This window comes from Crocodylus porosus, unplaced genomic scaffold (assembly GCF_001723895.1).
Source record: "Crocodylus porosus isolate Cpor-Errol unplaced genomic scaffold, CroPor_comp1, whole genome shotgun sequence".
NCBI classification, from domain to species: Eukaryota; Metazoa; Chordata; order Crocodylia; family Crocodylidae; genus Crocodylus; species Crocodylus porosus.
The window spans coordinates 6,124,028-6,142,979 of NW_017728949.1; the positions used below are offsets into that span (position 1 = coordinate 6,124,028).

At 43.7% G+C, this 18,952-nt stretch overlaps 1 long non-coding RNA gene across 4 annotated transcripts; it reads left to right on the forward strand.

Moving 5' to 3' along the window:
* The first annotated feature begins 35 nt into the window (after positions 1–35).
* Positions 36–18,527, forward strand: LOC109322620. Of its 4 annotated transcripts, none has more exons than XR_002104437.1 (3): positions 36–483; positions 837–1,035; positions 16,507–18,527. It is a non-coding gene; the product is annotated as an uncharacterized LOC109322620 (long non-coding RNA). The 4 variants fall into 4 exon arrangements; XR_002104436.1 differs by lacking the exon at positions 16,507–18,527 and adding an exon at positions 7,917–8,675; XR_002104439.1 differs by having other exon boundaries at positions 39–483; positions 1,011–1,035.
* The last annotated feature ends 425 nt before the right edge of the window (positions 18,528–18,952 follow it).

Genomic DNA, 18,952 nt, shown 5'->3' on the forward strand with positions numbered 1-18,952 from the left:
CCCGCCCGCCCTGCGCCCCGCGCGCCGCCTGCTGCGCTACGCGAGCCCGGGGCTGCAGGCCGGGCCTGCCTTACCTTCCCAGCTGCTTTTTTTTTCCTCCTCCTCCTCTCGTCTCCCCCCGTTCCCTCTGTTGGGCTGACAGCTCGGAGTGCCCTCCCCGGCGGAGGGACGGGGAAAGGGCTCGGGCGCTGTGCTGCGCTGAGGCGCTGCTGCCCCCCTGGCTCTGAGGAGATCCCGCGGGCGGCAGGGAGGCGGCTTTGGGGGGCTCCTTTATTATTTTCAAACTACAAAGTGCGGCGCGGGGAGGTGATTACGGAGGGGAATCCCTGAATACAGGCTCCGGCGAAGAAGGCAGGGCTGCCGGGGCCGCTCAAGAAGAGAGCCCGCAGCCTCCTACAGCACCACTACAGGCACTGAGAGGACATAACAGCAGAGAGCGGCTCCTCTGCCCCGCGAAACAACAACTTTCCTACCATCTTGGAGGTAGTGGAGAGGGAGAGAGGGCGGGAGGGGGGACGGGGATGGAGGGGGAAGTTCAGAAGGTTTTTATAAAGTGTCAATTAAAAAAAAACCCAACACAGGAGCAGCAGCAGCAGCTACCTCAATAGCCAGGCTTGAAACCTGTTGATTGGAAATAAAAATGCAGCTGCCTGTGGTTTAGGACGGGTTTTCCTTGACAAAAAGCAGTCCAGAGCATCCTTCAGAGGGGGGGAGACAAAAAAAAAAGGGGGGGGATTTATGTAAGTAAGGTTGTTTGTTTGTTTTTTCTTCCCTCTCTCCTGCAATTTATTTTGAATGGTGAGGTTGTTATTATTATATATTTTTTGTTCTTGTAGTTCACAAAGTTTGTCACCACCCCCCAATCTGGGTGACCGTTTTCAGAACAAGTTTGGGGTAGGAAGGAATTGGTGCTGGAGGGGAGCTCCCATCCAACCACAGGAGGCCTGAGGTTGCTGTGGGATAGTTTGGCAGAACTGCAATCATCACGTCTCCTCTCTTTCTCCCGGCAGTGTAAATGAAGCAAGTTATGGACAGGTAGGACGGTACAGATGCTGCTTTTTATTTCTTTTCAGAGTTGAGAGAACTAGGTGGGGGGAGGGGGTTGATGCAAGGAAGGGAAATCTCCAAAATATCTGGAAAATGATGCTGCGCTGTCGCAGGTCTGGAATTGCGTGCCTGGAAGGACGGGATGTGAAAAATAAATGGTATGGATACACATTTTCAGGCAGAGTTTTCAGAGTTTTCTTTTCATGTTTTTCAAAGTGTTTTAAAATCTGTTTTGATCCTTTTCCAGGTATTGTTTTGATTTGAGGTCATTTGTTCATGCTGTGTATGAATCCCTCACCACTATTTTGCAGAGTTGAGCAACACTAATAATTGATACTACAATATCTTTCAAAATGCTTCTAATATAGATTTTTTTTCACCATGAAGGTGCTTTGATTAAATTCTGCAGCACATGTGAAATGCTGTCAAAATAATCTGAGCTGCTACCTTGTATCTATAGGTGAAAACATTCATCAGTCAACTGAGCCAGACCTATGATAATATTTTGTGCAGTAAGGTTCAGTAGAATCACATATACAAGGATGAACAACTGCCAAGACATCCTTCAGCTATATCTGCAGGGAGGAAAAGTAATTAGAAACTAAGGAGATGTACAGTAGAGAACTTGGAAAAAACATTGTTTTGTAAAAATTATTGATGTGATATAAAATGACTCTGACTAAAGTAATATCAAACTGGAATTAGCTGGCAATGACATACTGTCTTTTTAATGAACACTGGAATATATGAGGAGTTTTTCGATTCCTTGGTATATTAAAATGGTTCAAAATATGGGGTACAGTATTTCCATTTTTTTTAAAGCTTTTTGACAGCTGACCTTACGGGTCAGTTGTCTTTTGAGCTAGTACAGTGTGTAGAGTCTAGTCTTTGTAGGTGCTTTTACAGAGCTCTGGGAGTGAAGGATGAGGGGGGAGGCACTTTAATTAGAGTACATCCAAGAGCCGCTCTAATTAAAGCACCACTGTCTCCTGTATCAGCATCCCTGCACTTAAAAATGGTGGCAGCGGCACTTGAACTAAAATTAACTTTAGTTCAAGTGCCCCCACCTGCATTTGTAATCACTGGGATACTGATACACGACATGCAAGAGGTTGCTGGAGCATGGCAATTGCCAAGCTCCAGCAGACTTGATTATTTGGAGTGGCCTCCACCACACTTATGTATAGGTGCCCTGTGTGTATGTATGCAGTGGGTTTTCCATTTGAGTAAATGAGCTTTAGAGGTAAAACATAATAAACAGCCAGCTCACCTTTTTAGCATGAAAAATATTTTTGCTTTAGCAAAAAAGGACGACTGAGGAGGGATTTGATAACTAACTGTCTAGTTTTGAGCCCCAGACTTCAAAAAGGATGTGGACAAGTTGGAAAGAGTCAAGCACAGAACAGCCAAAATGATTTGGAAAGCAAGACTTATGAAGAAAGGCAGAAAGGGTGAGTGGTATTTAGTTTGGAGAAGTCTTCAAGTACCTGAAAGACAGTTATAGAAAGTAGGGAGGATGAGCTTTGCTCCATGGCCATTGGGGACAGGACTAGGAGCAGTGACCTCAAGCTCATCCTCAAGTAGGGGAAATTGAGGTTGGCAATTAGGAAGAACTTTCTGATTATGAGGGAGGTCAAGCATTGGAAGAGGCTACCAAAAATAAATTTGGGAATTTTCATCCATGGAAGCTTTCAAAAGCAGATGGGCAAACACTTGGCTGAAATGGTCATGTCAGGGGTTAAGAGTTGATCTAGCTGGGACCTTGAGCTGGAGGCTGGATTAGATGACTTCATGAGGTCACTTCCCCTGCTTTCCTATGATCCTATTTTTTTAAATAGTCGTTAGCATATTAGCCTAGGCTACAGAACTGCATCCTGATAGAATGGATGGAATGAGTATAAAGAAGGTGCTTATTCCACTGCCAGAACAATATACTGGAATATAATAACTAACTGAATGGAAGTTTTAATAAAATCAAATATAATTTGAGCAAAATTGTACATGGTGGTGGGGAGGGTGGAAGATTGTTTGTGACCTATTCACTGATGATTTTATGTCCTGAAGCATGAACTTGGGATAGCTCCTTTTTATGATATACATAATTACAGCTATTATTGTATAGAATATGTATGTGCCTACAAATACACAAAAACATAACATATAAATAAAACATTTCCATCAAATCAACTGGAATTTGCCTGAGTACAGAATTTAGATTCACCAAGTGACCTCTTGTTCTAGTGTTGTGTTGATGGGTAAAAGCAAGGGAATGGCTAATTTTCACTATACTTGTCTGTTGTGAGGTGTACAGGTTAGTCTGATCTCTTCAAACTCTTCTCTTCTCTTTTCCAGGCTAATTTCTAGTGTATGTAAAGTTCACACAGTAATGGTTGTTACTGTTGCACTGTAAGCAGAGATTGGTCTGATATAAGGTGACGTTTTTAGTGCTTTACATGGGGAAAGGTAACTGATATAACTAGAAAACCTCACAGGTCCAGGGGGTAGATACAACAGTGCTAATTGTTTGTGTTCCTCAATTTGGGTTACAGATGATATACTACATTATAGAATTGCCTAGTAAAGTAGCTGAGATACCTTGAACAGAAATAATATGCAATCCTTTTCCATGTGTTGGGCTCATTCACTTAACTTTGCAAGTATTACCTTCAGTAAGGTAATCAACTCACGGGCCTGAAGCTATGCAGGATGTAGGTTGGATGTGCAATTATACAATAGTATATCTGCACAAAAAAACCCCTCTTTGCTATAAGGTGATTACAAGGCTCATGACGTTTTTAATGGCAAAGAAAAAAAAAGAAATCGGAAACAGCAAAATATATTTCTCAATCAACTTCGCAAAAGTTGAAAGGGGTGGTATTGAGTAGTTTATGCCAAAAATTAATGCATCTTCTAAGAGGGATAAAATAATGAGGAAAAGTTGACTAGATGTTGGTAGTAGAGGGAGCTATAATCTCTCGGTCTGTTGCTGAGAAGTGTAAATCAGTGAAGTAAGCCAGTAGCAGGAGAATGTATTTTAACAAAAGACCATTCATCTTATTGTATTAATTTTTAATCCTTTAAACTCTGTTCATTTTTTAGTAATTTTTAAGAAGTGTAAATGAGTCATTACTATAACTAAATCACTTTTTATTGCAATACAATAGTAAATTGTAAAGGACAAACTCTGTTTGCCTTAATCATGCAAAGTAAATTGGAGTATTTGTATGGGTAAGGCAAGCTAGATTTTACTGTGCAATTTTGCAGGAGAATGGTTATGGCCATTTGACAGCAGTGCTGGACAACAGGTACCAGAATTTTATTTAGCAGAAAAAAGAATAGAAGTCAAGTCCAAAGGAGAAAATACTTAGAAGTGTCCCAGAATCAAGTGAAAAATGAAGAATTGCTTTCTCAAGCTTGTCATCTTTGAAGATCTCTCTCTTCCTCCACCCCTGCACATTTCCTCATTGAGAACAGGAGTCGATCTGGCTGTCATGATTTCTGTGTCAAATCCATAAACCCACTGCACAGCCCAAAATTTGTCCTGTACACTGGGTATCTCTGTAGGATAGCAAAAAAAATCTTCCTTTCTGTTCTGCAGCAACTAGTGTCTGCAGAATAAGAGTCTGATTGTGCGCCATTGGTGGTACTGTATAGCTGGACTACAGACCTTGAGGGTGTTTGCACCTAGTGGCTGCGTCCAAATAACAATTTTTGTAGTGCCATTAAAATGTACATTGCACTGCAAATTTACAGTGTAGTGGCAAAATTTGCTACCAGGATTTCCTGGTAGCAACTCCCCCCCTCCCCCCCCCCAAAAGCCAGAAAAAAAAGCGATACAGTACACACACACACAAAAAATGTGCGCTAGCACAAATGGAGGCCTGGCCCTCCAGAGCAATACTCTGGCTGCCAGCCAGGCCTTCATGCTGCCCGAGTTGTGCCCCTGCTGCTCCAGCATGCCACCAGGGCACCAGCTAATATTGCTAAGGTGCTGGCCTCAGCCTTCTGCTCTTCCTGGCTGAAGAGCTGGGAGGAGCTGGGCAAGGGCGATTTGTCCAAGGCAGGACAGTTTGTCTGGTAGCAAAGCACAATTCCCGAGGCATGCACTGTGACACAAAGTAGTGGCACAAATTTGTGCTGCTGAAAGTGCACACCCCTGTTCGTCTGGACATGGCCAGGTAGTGCAATTCTGGTTCAGTTCCTCCTCTAAAGTTGTGAAGGTAAGACACAGATATTCTCAATTGACCGTAACGGGGAGTGACCCATGGGTTCTTCAAACAGATACTGTGACCTCAGTTACACAGGTCCAGCATTCTTCAGCATGAACATTCTTAATTTCAAAGCCCTCAAATGCTTTTTTTTTGTAATTTGATGAAAAGCTCTTTAGAAATCCACAGAATTCTCATGGGCGGGGAAAGAACTCCTAAATATAGAGTAGATCTTATCTGGAAAAATTGCACGTACCCAGACTTGTACTTAGTCTTGTCTTTGCAGGATTTAACCATTAAGGCAAGAGAAAAATTATTTAGGCTTGTCTTAAGGGCTTCCAAGTATGAGACAAAAGTTTAAGGTGAATAATAGAACTACTTTGCTTATGGACTATGAACCAGTCTTCCAAAGTGAAACACGGCTGGATAGAAAAATAGAGGCTAATGTAAGAACAGTTTTAAACTTGCACTGACTGAGAGATCCTAAGTGACTGATTAGGTCTTTTGTAAAGCTAAATTGAGATCAAATATTGCACATTTTTTTTATGGCACTGTTTTCAGCTGATTGCATGAGTAATACGGCATTTTTTTATTGTTGTCCTTAAGCAGATAACAATGGTTTTGGGCGGGGGTTTAAGCCCAATGTCCTATATTAATATTGCTGAAAAAATTATGATTTCTGTTTCTCAAAAATAATCCCTTGATTAATGCATGGACTTTTTGTTCTGCAAAAATAACCCCTTAGATATTGGCATTTATTTATTTACATATTTTGTGTTGTAGTAGTGCTTAAAAGTTCTAACCAGGGGCTAAGGTGCTGATTTGCCAAGCACTAACAAATCCCTAACAAAAAGACAAATCCTGCCCTAAATAGCTTACAGTCTAAGCATTTGTCCTTATGAGCAGGTTCACTTAAGTATGAAACAAATAGGTACATAACTCACCCTTTGTCCAGATACTAATCCCCCTCAATCATGAGTTAGTGGTGCAGCATCCCAAAACAAATGGCACAGTTGGTCAGCCTCAAGTGTGCCTTTGTCAGTTTGGGTTGCTTCCCACCTTGTAAATGCCACAAAGGTAGCACTTGATCTGTAAGAGAGAGAAAGAGGTCTAGTACTACAAAAACTGACTCTGAACAAAGAACATGAACTGTAACTTGGCAAATATCTCTAGAACCAAACATTTTGTTCTGTGCTGGGATCCTGCCTGAAATGCAATTATTTAGAGCTACCTTAGACACACTAATCCACATTTCTGTTCTATTGTTTTAAAAATAATATTTTTTCCCATTTTTGAGGTGTATACAAATACATGTATATATTTATAAATGCAGCCCATGTATTGGTCAGCTGTACACCAAATGAGTGTATTGTTCATAACAAATATTCTTTGTGATTTTTTTTTTTTTCTCCCAGAAAAAAAATGTTTACTCTTATTAATGGAAATTGTAGCAAACAGTGCAGAGGTTACGCAACAAAGAGATTTTGGTTTTAAACTATTACGGTCTTACTAGCAATTGGAATTAATCCCAGTAGGTAGGAAGACATTACAAAAAGTTTCAGAGGATATTGCCCATTTATACCCTTGAGCAGGTTTTTTTAAGTTCTTGTCTACTGAAATGTCACCTCCAGCGAAGTAGGTGTGGTTTCTGTTTTGAGTAACTAAGAAATGCCACCTATCTGATAGATTGCTTTTGCTGAAAAACTCCAGAGAAGGGTAAAGTTAGTAGAATATGGAAGGCCAGCACACCTTGTAAACCTGTATTGGGATTTGGACAGCAGGGCTCTGTTTTAGAGAAGGCAAAATCATGTTGGTCCTATCTAGTGTCGACATGGGATAACAAGAAAAGTCCATTGTGCTCCCATTTGCACAGACTCAGGTGATGTTAGAGTCTGGCACCAGCATGCTCCAGCTGATATGCCCCAAACACACCCTATTCACATGCTCCAAAACCAGACATACACTTTTGGGAAACTCTGGGGCATCCCCCTGCAGCTGCTGTCCAGACTTTACTCTCTGGCATGCCTGAGAGCAGCCCTCTAGGGATAATCCCAGAGCAATTTGGAGTAAGTCTTCAGGAGTGTGTGGGTGGATTGTGCTGGATGAGAGTTGAGTGTGCTGCAGCTGCAGCATAGATATTCTGTTTCCTGACATACCATACAAGCATCATGAAAAGTTGCAGCTGTTACTTAAGCTCAGAAGCTGGAAGGGGTGAAGTTGTACTACAGCCTTTGTCCTGGTGCAGATTTTGTGGGATGGATTTCATATCTCTGTACAATGGCCATTGTTCAAGTTTTCCAGGCTTAGAAAACATCTGTTAACTTTGCCTTGGATCAGGATGCAAGAGCAAGGGCTGACATTCACTGTGAGGCCTTAAGTTGTGCACAGAGGTTGGGAAGCCACCTGTACCAGACAGAACTTTAGCCCAAGGGCTTTGTGTTTTATTTTTAAGCAGAGTTTCTTAACGCTGTCCCCCCATTTGATGCAAATACCGTATCATTGACTTACCTATTTTTTCTAAGGTAGGTTTCTGTACTTTCACGGTCCAAAGCATTAAAGCCCTGATTATCTATCAGAAGACACCTGTCAAAAGGTCTGGGCAAGTCTGTGACCTATGAAGGATAACACATATAGCATTTGAAAGGCATTTACCTCTTACAGGAACTTGGCATGGGCCCAGCAAATCAGCAAAGTAATACCTACCATGAGTGTCTGCCTCATCTAACTTGCTAAAACTGGATACATTCACATAGGAGAACCTGCATTAAAACCATTCGTGAAGATACAGTATGTAAAAGGAAATTATTTATGCAGTATTAAATGTATACAAAACCTTGCACTTATCTTATTATTCTTCCTTCTAATTTGGCAAAGTTCTTCATGCCAAATAATTGTTCAAAGTAGCGACTGGTTGAGCAAGTGTATGGATGTGACCCAAGGTCTATACAAAAGAAGTCTTTTTCATTGGTAGTGAATCTGGCCCCATACAAGAAGGTAAACCAACATCAAGTAAAGCATTAGCATTGTGAACCTCTGTCAGCTCTTGAGGGTTGATTCTGCTTTATTGGAATTTTACTACTGACTTCAGTGGGAACAGGCTTCAGCCTTGGGAACTTAACTGCTTGGGAAGAGATCTACATTCTGGCTGCAGCCTGACCGTAATAGAATGAGTTGATAATTAATTGAATAATTATAGAAAGTATTAATTAAGTAAAACCTTGCTAATCTGCTCTTCATTAATCAATGCATATTTTAATCCTTATTAAAAAAAATGGCAGTCTTCCTAAATCTGAGCTAGGCTATAAAAATGTGAATATTAATTTGTGCTAAGGTCTTCCAGAGAATGGAATAGGCACCTACTGAGACTTCCTTAAATTGAAAATAATAAATGAAATAAAAAATACAGGCAGTCCTTGGACTTACGACACAACTGGTTCCTGAAAACCGTATCTTAAGTCAAAATGTTGCAACTGGGAACCAATTTTTTCCATAGGAAACAATGTTATAAATGGGGAATTGGTTCCTGAACCAAGGCCTGATATCCTATTTTCACCAAAAATAACCCAGAATTTTGTACTCAATCAATTATAGATGAGTAATATAGCTATATCAATGTATTTATATTGTAAATAGCAATCATATTGCTTTGGAAGGACTTCTTTGAGGTGATTTTGATGGACCTTTTGAAGGGCTCTTGGTTGGATATCTTGAAGGGTTCTTAGCTGGAGTCTTCTCAGGAGTTCTGGCTGCAGGTTTTTCTGGAGTTTCATCTGATTTCTTAAAGGAAGTTTGGACAGATGTTTTCCAGGGAATTGGGTGATGCAGCGAACTTGTTCGCTGGTGTGGTGCGGCGTCGGGTCAAGCATTGTAAAGTCAAAACTGACATCAGAAAGTTGAAACAGGGTGTTTATTAATAAACATTGTAAGTGTGAAGCATTGTAAGTCGAGGACTGCCTGTAGTGGAATACTGTAACAAGGTCTCACATAAAAAACCTGCCATTTTAATTCAGAATAGGCTACAGCATAATTAATAGTACTCTTCTTTTAAACTTACTGACAGTGTATAAGCTACAGTTGTAAAAACTGATCTACATTCTTTTTAAGTCTGTTGGTTCAATTACTTGTTAGGTTACAAAATTCAGTTCATATCAGGTCTGTCAGTCACCCTTGCAAATTAAGAACATAAAAATTGCCATGCTAAGTCAAACCAGCAATCCATTCAGTCCAGTACTGTATCTCTAGTGATTAGTGCCAAATGCTTCAGAAAGTATCCAGGGAAGTGCCCTATAATGGACTATGATAGACTCCTAGAAGTAGATTAATATAGTAAACTCTGTAGAGTAGTTCTTCAGAAGCAGTTGGAGATTGGCTTATGTACTGCTGTGGCTGAGCAGGGTTGTAGAATTGTAACATGCTAATGGTTTCTTCTGGGTTATTAGATACTAAGTTTTCTGCTGTTTTAGCAGAATATATGCACTTATTTTTCACCTATATGTTATTTCAGACGCAAGAACAAGTATAAGGAAAGGGGGACAAAAAGGAAGTAATCGCTAATCCGGACTGAGTGCTTTATTTCCTTTGAATGTTAGACTTGCTCAAAATTCAGTTCTAGTATTAAAATGAGGAGCTGTCAGTGTTTTGAACATGTTTCATTACAATTATTCTAATGGAGGCAGGTTTGAACACAGAGGAATCTCCAAGCCTCCGCAGTCTTCTCAGCTTTAATGACACTGGCATGGCTGTTTGAGGGCTTGTGGCACTTGGGTCAGGTTCTGGAGGACTGGAAAAGGGCCAGCGTGGTCCCTATTTTCAAGAAGGGGAGGAAGGAGGATCCAAGTAATCATAGGCCAGTCAGTCTCACCTTCATCCTTTGAAAAGTCTTTGAAAATATTATTGAGAATCATTTGTGGGAGACCAGCAGGAAAAATAATGCAGCAGGGCAACCAGCATGGATTCGTAGCAGGTAGATCATGCCTGACTAATCTGGTTTTGTTTTATGACCAGGTCACAAAACGCTTAGACGCAGGAGTAGAGATGGATGTCATTTTCCTGGATTTTAGGAAGGCCTTTGATACAGTATCTCATCCCATTCTCATAAATAAATTAAGAGGTTGTGGCTTAGATGTTTACACGGTCTGGTGAGTGGCAAATTGGCTTGGGGGTCGCACCCAGAGAGTGGTAGTAGATGGGTGGGCCTTGACCTAGAAGGAGGTGGGTAGTGGGGTCCCACAGGGCTTCGCCCTTGGACCTGTATTCTTCAGTGTTTTCATCAGTGACTTGGATGTGGGTGTGAAATGTACTCTGTCCAAGTTTGCATATGAAACTAAATTGTGGGGTGAAGTGCATGCGCTGGAGAATAGGGAACGATTGTAGGCAGACCTGGACGGTTGGAAAAGTGGGCAGTTCACAATAGGATGCAGTTCAACAAGGACAAGTGCAGAGTGCTGCACCTAGCGCATAAAAATATGTAGCACACCTACTGGCTGGGGAATGACCCTCTCAGCAGCACAGAAGCGGAAAGGGACCTCGCAGTCATAGTGGACTCTAAGATGAACATGAGTCGTCAGTGTGACAAAATCATCAGCAAACCTAGCCACACTTTATCATGCATTAACAGATGTATGACGAATAGAACCAAGGAGGTGATACTTCCCCTCTACGTGGCATTGGTCAGACCACAGTTGGAGTACTGCGTCCAGTTTTGGGCACCGTACTTTAAGAAGGATGTGGCTAGCCTCAGGTGGGTTCAGAGGAGGGCCACTTGTTTGGTTATGGGCTTACAGGACAAGCCCTGTGAGGAGAAACTAAGGGACCTGGATCTCTTCAGCCTCCACAACATACGGCTGAGAAGTGATCTTGTGGCCGCCTACAAATTCATTAGGGGGGCACAGTGAGAAAGCGGAGATGCTCTGTTCACCTCTTGGGGTAACAAGGAACAGTGGTTACAAATTGACAGAGAGTAGGTTTAGGCTAGACATCAAGAAAAACTTCTTCATGGTAAGGATGGCCAAAATTTGGAATGGGCTTCCAAGGGAGGTGGTTCTCTCCCTGTAGCAGGGCACCAGGGTGCCTGCTACTAGATAATGGTGTGTAGCAGAGCACTAAGGAGCCTGCTACTGATAATAGTGATATAGGCTTAGCTGCCACTCAATAGGGCAGCACAGCTGTGAGTTGCCAAAGCAACTAATTGGGTCAGCTGACTGCCAGGGGACAGGGCCTGGCCTTCATAACAGAGAAGGCTGAGGCCAGAGCCAGTTTCCCTCTGGCAGCCTAAGGAGTAAGAGCTCTGCTAGAGCGAGCACGGCGGTGTTGTGCACCAGCGTGCGGATACAGGGTGGAGAGGACCCTGACAGGGATGAGAGAAGGATAGCCAGATTGGCCTAAGATTTGTGTTATGGCCTAGGGGCTTTGTGTTTCTGTTTTGGTTGGTTGTTGTGATTATTGCACCGAAGGACCGGGCGAGACTGTAGGGGTAGAGGAGGCCTCAAGGGAGCTCCCCAGCAGAAGGGGGGGTTTCTAGTGCTGCAGGTGGCGCTGCGTTGTGGGGGTGTCCCGACCCCAGCCCAGGTGGGCGATATTGGGACAAGCCCCGATTTGGGAACGCCAATTGGGAAGAGCCCCAGTGAGGCATAGGCCTGAGAAGGCGGGTCTGGGGGCCAGGTAAGGCTAAGGCCGCCTGAGCCCCAATTCTGGGAAGCCCAAGTCGGGCACAGAAGGCCCCAGTGCGGGTGGGCCCCAGTACGGGCGAGCGCGGGGAGCATGAGCAAGGCCCCAGTGCAGGGGAGCGCGGGAAGCGTGAGTGAAGCCCCAGTGAGGGCAGGACTGTGAGAAGCGCAGGAGACAAGGCCCGAGTGTGCGTGAGACCGCGGGAAGCATGAGGCACAGGCCTGAGTGCGGGTGACCGCGGGACGTACGGGAGGCAGGCCTGAGTCGGGCACTGCCTGTAATTGAGAAGCCCCGAGAGGGGAGCAAGCCCATTGAGGCATAGAGACCGCGGGAAGCACAAGGCACAGGCCTGAGTGCGGGTGACTGGGACGTACGGGAGGCAGGCCCGAGTCGGCCACTGCCTGTAATTGAGGAGCCCCGAGAGGGGAGTAAGCCCATTGAGAAGCCCAGGGAGGGCAAAAGGGCGCAGTCTGAGAGAGGCCCCAGGGGCGGGCGCGTATATTGAGCAGGCCTGGGAGAGGCGGGCGAGCATATTGAGTGGGCCCCGAGAGAGGGACCAGCACAGGGAATAGAACGGAATCCCGGTATAGCAAGACCGGCCCCATGCCAAGGAGGGCAGGAAGGCAGCCTCCCATTAATAATAATAAGATCAAAGACGTGGCGGGTGAGAGAGAGGGTGCATTCAAGACCCAGGTTGGCACGGTAGGCAAGGGCGCTAGGGGAGGTCACGGCACTCCTAGGGACTGTACTGTGACACTCCTCTACCTTGGGGGTCTTTAAGAGAAGGCTGGATAGGCATCTGGCTGGGGTCATCTAACCCCAGTACTCTTTCCTGCCCAGGCAGGAGGTCGAACTCAATAATCTGTTGAGGTCCCTTCTGACCCTAGCATCTATGAATGGTACTCTTAGGAAGTGGATGGCTGCATGGAACCAGAGGAAAATTCTATTATTTAGTAGCAGATATATTTAGTTCAATAGGCATTTTTTTAAAGATGTAAACAGATGTGGAAATCAGCAAACTTTCTATATATGCTTCCTGAAAATTTAGTCCTAAATGCTTTTGTACTGTTTTTATCTGAAAGTAATAACTTTGCTCTCTAAGCATCCCATTCTGAATACCTGGATTACCTGGAACACAAGGTTGTCTAAATTCTATGGGCACATCCAGACGTGTGTGGATGTTTGGTTCCCTGGGGACAAGTAGCAGCAGCAAGGCAAGGTGCACCGCTGCTTGTCCCCAGGGATTGCCCATGCTACACAATCTGGTGTGCGACAAGTTGCCCTTGTTGAGGTAGGGGATTCTGGGGCCAGCACTGGGGGCCTCCTGGGGATGTAGCCACGATCTGCTGCATGGAGCCTGGCTGACAGCAGTGTGTGGCTGCAGGAGGCCCAGCTTTGCTTTTCAGCAGCACGTACTGGCCAAGCATGGGTTGCTCCATTCTGGGGTTTTCCCGTGTTTTTTCTTGACCCCTAGATAGCTGTGGGTCAAAAAAAGCCTGTGGGGAAAAAACCCAGTGCAGCGCACACTTGGGCAGCGTGCCTTTGCAGTGTGGAGAACACTGAACTGTGCAGTATGTGCACATACCACACAACCATGCTTGTCTAGACCTGCCCCATTAGTTCAAGGAGTATAAACTGTTGTAACATTTGTGTATAGACTCGTAGAAGAGTAGGGCTGGACAGGACATCCAGAAGTCATCTAGTTCAACTCCCTGCCTGAGGTAGGATCATCCCTATTCAAACCATCCCTTACAAATCAGTGAATAAGGCTGGGGAAAAACCCTGGGCCCAGCTAGCCTGGAATATATTAGTCCCCACTATCCTCCACGCAGACCCAGCAAATTGCCTCAGCTAGGTCACCTCAGTGATTGAAAGACAAGAGTCACGGCTTTCATCCTGTCTGCTGTTGTGCCCTTCAGCCATGGAGATGTCCCCATACTGTCTGTTAAGGTCACACTAGTCAGTCAGCTGTCCATCATTTATCCTTGTTAGCTTCCATGGCCCAAGAGCTACAGTGACTTTTTTTTTTTTTTTGGTAGAATTTTACAAGTCAAGGTGCTGTCTCCTTTGCATTCCATCTCCATGGGTATAATCACTTCACATGTGGAGGAGTCAGGGTTTGTCTTTGAGGAAAATATTCTCTCCTCACCATCTGTAGCCCAGTAGCAGCTTACACCTCCATCCCAAAGGTGCCTGCATTTAATTTAAGCTGTACACAGATAGTTGGAAGTTAAAGCAATCCATGTAGGTAAAATATTGAATTGTATCAGTGGTAGCAACTGTGAATGACATGATAATTTGCTCAGTAGTTCTCACTGAAAGAGCATTGTTGTATGCTTATGCTATTAATTTTACCTTAAAAATACTGTAAATGTTTGTGTTGCGTTGACCATGCTAGGGAGTATTTTTATGGGATACATGTCTGAGGACAGAAGTTAAAGTAAGGTTTTGTTGCTTCTCCCCGTTGGCCCATGAAGATTTTTTTTATACGGTGTGTGTGTTACTCTCCCTCTTCTTGCAAGGGGAAAAAAAATCTAGGGGCAGCTTTGCTGAGAAATATTAATGAGAGGATCTGCGTTTTCTTCTTTAAAACCATACAAATTCAACTTAGTGTCAGAGTCACTGGCCCCTGCAGAAGCATCGGGGAAGAATTTAAGCCCCTAGGAAATGTTTGAATCGACCTCAACCCCTTCAAAACCTTCTTCCCTCTCTTGTTTGGCTGCATCTTTATGTAGGGGAAGAAGGATGTGTCTGTAACTCACCTTGGCTAACAAGGTAAATCCTAGTGAAGACAACCTGGTTTGTACTTTTATTGGGCTGCAAGTTAAGTTGTAGACTATTTGGGGGAAGGGGATACTAGGGCCAGGTTCAGCAAAATTCTCAGACACTTCCCTTTTAGGATTCTACTACCTGAGTGGACTCCAGGATCTAGCACTAGCCACCTAGGTTCTCTGTGTGGGCAAAATTAGACGTTTCCAAAGGCCAGTCTAAAAAATGTACGTACTGCTGCATAGAACAGCCAATGGGACACGCTGAGCACAGGGGCATGTCTGCGATTTTCTGCTTTTCAGAACCCTCTCCTGAGGAGAGGCACCTATAACTAGGGCTCTGAGAAGATTGCAGATTTCTTGTAGAAAATTTGCAGCATGTGCACAGGTAAAGTATAATTATTCATGGAATAACCATTGATCTTGGCAAATGGTTCCTGGTAGTTCCATGAATATTCTGTAAAAATGATACTTTATCCCAGCATGTGCAGCAGGCACCACAGACAGCAGAAGGCCAGGACTAATAGGGCTTAGCACCCCCAAACATGGGGCAGTGGTAGCAGCGCAGAGGGCCATGGGGCAGCCCAGGCATGGGAGGGGCATGCAGACAGGATCCGCAGCCAGTGTGCAGCTAGGATCACAGCCTGGCGGCATGCAGAGCACTGGCCACCACAGCAGGAAAGTCTGTGAAGGGGAAGGGGTGTGGGGGGAGCCAGATCGAGGCCCCCACAGTGAGGGAGGGAGTGGGGCAGGGACTAGGGTGAACGGGGCCCCAGGGTGGGTGATGAGAGTTAGAGCCTGGGCAGCTTATCCAGGGGGGTGGTGGAGGGGGAGGGCTTCTGCTGCTGCAGCTGCAGCACATACCCTGGGGGAGGTATGGGGGGAACATACCCCGTGGTTTTGTGTGCAGGGTGGAGGCAGGCTGCCATTGTCGACTGGGCTCTATGCCCTGCTGCTGCTGCCTCGCAAGCCATGCGATGCCATGTGCATGCTGCCTCTGGGCGGACAGGGGAACACAGCGCAATCTGGCAGTGGCAGGCACATGGCGTCACGCGCAGCTCCCAAGACAACAGGGCGCAGAGCCAAGTCTAGCCCATAGCGGCAGCCCACCTCCAGCCCACGCACAAATCCAGGCGAACACATGTCCCTCCATGGAACGCTGCCTGCCTGGAAAGGGACGCCTGCACTTTGCCAGTTTTTCTGGCAGTCCTGTGACTCTTAAAAATCATGGTGTGGGGTTAACTTTACAGTATCTGCGCAGTCCACAAAATCACAATTTTCTCAGGGCCCTACCTGTAACTAGTCTTGAAAGAGCTGGCTGGAGCTCACTCTTTTAAAACAAGGATGGTGATGGTGTTTGCCACTGCTGCTCTCCTATATAATAGTCTAGTAGTTAGAGCTTTGCCACTATGCAGAAGAAAACAGTCTGGTGAGGGGGACAAGGGCAGAACGGGAGAGCCTCCCTCATTACCTTAGTAGACACTCTTAGACACTCCCTTACAGAGGGCAATCCTGGGAGCTGGGACTGAGCACCACTTTTTTCTCTCCTTCAACTTGTGTTTAAAATAGAACAAAGGCAGTTACATTATTCTGAGACCCAAACTTTTCACGTGTTAGGTTTGCTGTGAAAATGCCTACTAGATATGGTCCTTCAAGGTACTTGGGTGCTATTCTGGATCACAATAGGGCTTAAACAGAACTGGCCTAAAGTCTAACTAAATCCTTTTTTGGATTTGACCTCCCCCCCACCTCCCCCACTATTGAATTCAAACTGTTAAGTCATAGAAAAAGTGCAAACCCCCTTGTTTTTTTTCCAGCCTCAGGGCTGGCTGGAAGAAGAAAAGTATTCCAAAACCACTACTGGAAATATACCAGGTTGTCCTTTCCGTGCCACACAAATAATCAGCTGAAGGGTAGAATACCTACTACTGAGTTGGGTGAAGTGGGCATTTAACAATTGGACAGATGCTTCCCTCCCTCTAAGGGGTGGAGACTTTAGGAGCATAACTCATCATGTGACTGGCAAGATGCTGCAAACGCAGGAAACACCAGGTACAGCTGCTGCACTGTAGGAAGTGTAGTCCAACTCTGAGCCAACTCAAAGCAGCATTCATGCAAAGAAGAGAGACATTTCTAACACTTACTCTGCTGCAGTACGATATACTAATGTGATTTTGATTGTCAATCCATGTTCTAATCTTTTTCTTACTGTGTTTCTGATACTTGTTCCCTAGACTGCTTGGTTAACTGACCCACTCTTTTCTCCCACTGTCCCAGTTGTCACTGTTTAATTTTCAAGATGTTTTCATGTGAATATGAAATAATTTGAAAAACCCTGAATGCTACTGCTGACTTCAAAACAATAAAATATCATTATTAATAAAACATTTTAAACCAACTTTTATTTATAGTGGGTTTTGTTTTTTAAACTGTAGGGTAGTGATTCTCAAAGCGGGTACCACACTACTCTGGGATGTGGCAAGATCCTCTTAAGCATGCTGAACCATATTAGCACTGATAGGTATGCAAACACCTATACAATTCACAAAATAAACTGACATTTCAAACAGGAAGCCATAGCATTAAAATATTCTGACCTGTTATGGCCCAAGTTAATCACAACAGAAGAGTTGTTCTATTACTTTCCCATAATCAAGAAAGGAATTTTAAGAAAGCCTTAAGTCTAAACAAAGTTTGAGGATTACTGCTTTAGTGTCTGTAACAAGGACCAGAAACTACTGAAAGCAGAGACTGCCATGTGAGCATGTGACTTATGAGTCTTTCAGAAAAAGAGGCAAAAGAGCATGCAGCAACACTGAGGTAAAACCATTTCTGAAGCATTTATGAGACACCATCAGATAAACTAGGTAAAAAAACCGAATGTTGGTTCAAAAATAGAATTCTTACAAGTTAAACACTTCCACTTCTTCGGAATTTTGTGATATATTAACAATGAGTAGCAGCTGTGAACTTTTCAGTTTGTAGCATGGTTTTGTAAAGTAGTTCTGCTGCTTTAAATCATATTAACCAAACCCACATACAAATAGTTTAGATGATATATTTAAAAGTTAGAAGTATGTGCAACTGTTCAGACACTTCTGTGAACAACCCCAACATCAAAATACTAGGAAACCAACCAATGTATTTTTATTCAGTGAAGAGACATAAATGGTAGTTTTATTAATAGGTAAGTGTGGGTAACAAGGGGACAATTATTATGTTTTTTAATCAGTCTTGTCTCTTCAATATTAGAAGGATGTGAATTTTCTTAAGCTGAGCACTGAAAAAAGTCAATGCTATCCATGAATTGAAGAGCACGTCTTTTTGGGCTCTGTGTGCGTACAAGTGTACGTTTTTCCACTTCCCTGCAGATTACGCTTCACAGCTACTATAAAATGACTACAGAACTTTTTTTTACTGTATAAGTTAAAGGCAGAGTCATGCTTCGGGGAATTCCATGCATTGTCGCATTGTACGGGAGACTCTACTGTAGTTACATGTCTCAGTGAAGCACTTCATGCTTAGGTGACTTTAAAATTCCCCTCTGGATGATCACACTCAAGTTGCTCATGGTGTAGTAGTTTGCTATTCCTTGTGTAACTAAAGAGTCATCTTATTGTTTTTACCTATGCAACACAAAGCTGCTCAGTCAAAGCAGCAGTGCTGCATGTCTAAAGATCTGGAATTCACAGATTGCAGAAAGAACAGTGACTAGGAGCCACTACTTTTCACAATAGTATAATAACCTTTAAAGAACTTTCTTCCAGCTTACTTTTGGCAAATTTAAACATTTGCCAACTGTGGCAGTTTTCATTTACACCTTGCTTACTGGAGACTTTTTTTTAAAGTGGATGAGACAGTTTGGAGTCAAATGTTTACAACCAACTATCTTAAAACTGTCATCTATTCTGAAGCCAAAATCTTTTACTCTGTAATGAAATGAAGCAAATGCTGGAAAAGCTGTTCTCAGAGAAGAGGTGGTCTAGATTGTAAGTATTATGGTGATATGCCAAGCCTAATCACTGAGATCTTTATATTATAAAGTCTTGATTGGTGGGGGGAAGGGTGTATAATTATGACAACTTTGTGTGGAACAGGTTTGTGAAAAAGATGTCAGTAAAATTTTTGTGCAGGGGATAAATGAAATGAACATCAAAACCAACCAAAGCTAGTTTTTGAAAGTGTATGCAATGTGTTACTCAGTATAGTAAGCACACATTTCCCCCCTTGGTATACAACAATAGGATCTTTGCAACCTCAAAA